Source organism: Elephantulus edwardii, unplaced genomic scaffold, assembly GCF_000299155.1.
Source record: "Elephantulus edwardii isolate Elephantulus edwardi_28Jun2011 unplaced genomic scaffold, EleEdw1.0 scaffold00047, whole genome shotgun sequence".
NCBI classification, from domain to species: domain Eukaryota; kingdom Metazoa; phylum Chordata; class Mammalia; order Macroscelidea; family Macroscelididae; genus Elephantulus; species Elephantulus edwardii.
The window spans coordinates 15,438,564-15,439,485 of record NW_006399797.1 but is presented as its reverse complement, the minus strand read 5'-3'; the positions used below and the strand labels follow the sequence as shown (position 1 = coordinate 15,439,485).

General features: G+C 34.3%; 1 pseudogene; it reads right to left on the bottom strand.

Annotated features, from left to right (window-relative positions):
• Positions 1–253: 253 nt before the first annotated feature.
• Positions 254–798, bottom strand: LOC102868631 (annotated as a pseudogene).
• Positions 799–922: the final 124 nt, after the last annotated feature.

Genomic DNA, 922 nt, shown 5'->3' with positions numbered 1-922 from the left:
AAACAGTGCTTACACAAGGAACTTGTCTGGGCATGCCCTTCTTACACAGAGAGTATGCCTGGGCATGTACCTAGTGGTTTATGCAAAAGAGCTAATCACAGTAACTTACTTTAACCAATCAGAATTGGATTTTTTACTGTTAATTCCTGATACTGTAATATTTAAGCTTTTTTGTAATGATTAAAGAAACACTTATTGAAAAAATTTCCTTATAAACCATTTAACATATTTACTTTTTTGTTTGTAGACTAAGTCATGAAAAACAAAATGGTAAGAGTTCAAATATCTTAAGCAAAACTTGATTTGGGGGCTGCAGAAGGAGGTGGAAATTTGTCCTTTCTTTCTTTGTCATTAAGTTTTTCTTCCTTGATGCAGCATGGGCATCTTTCTCCATTCTCAATCTGATAAAAAGATCTACATAGGGCATTGCGAAGACCTTTCAGATTGTATCTTTTTTCCAAGAACCAAGGTCTAGGCCACTGCTTGAACTTGTGCCAAATGACTCTTCTGAAAATGTCTCTTTTCCAAGCAGTGAGCCTAGCTTTTTCTTGGCCAGTCTGAAGAGGCCTTAGAGCATCTCCTCTTTCCTGGACAACTTTATCTAACACGTCTGTGGAACCCACTACCTTTTCTAAACTCTCCAGACTTGGCTATCATAAACTCTGTCTCTTGGCCTCCTGTTCTAGTGTTGAGAACATGGTTTTTTTCTTTCAGCAAGAGTTACTAGAGTTTATGTAAATCTTCATTACTTTTGTTCCTTAATTGTTGACATGTCCATGAAACTCCAGATTTTACTTTTTTTTAGCTAGCGATTACCTTTTAATTGTTTGTGATTGAACAAATTTTTCACTTACAACAGTAAAAGTTTATGATTTCATTTCTTTTTTGTAATTTTTTATTTAAATTTATTATTAATTTCAGT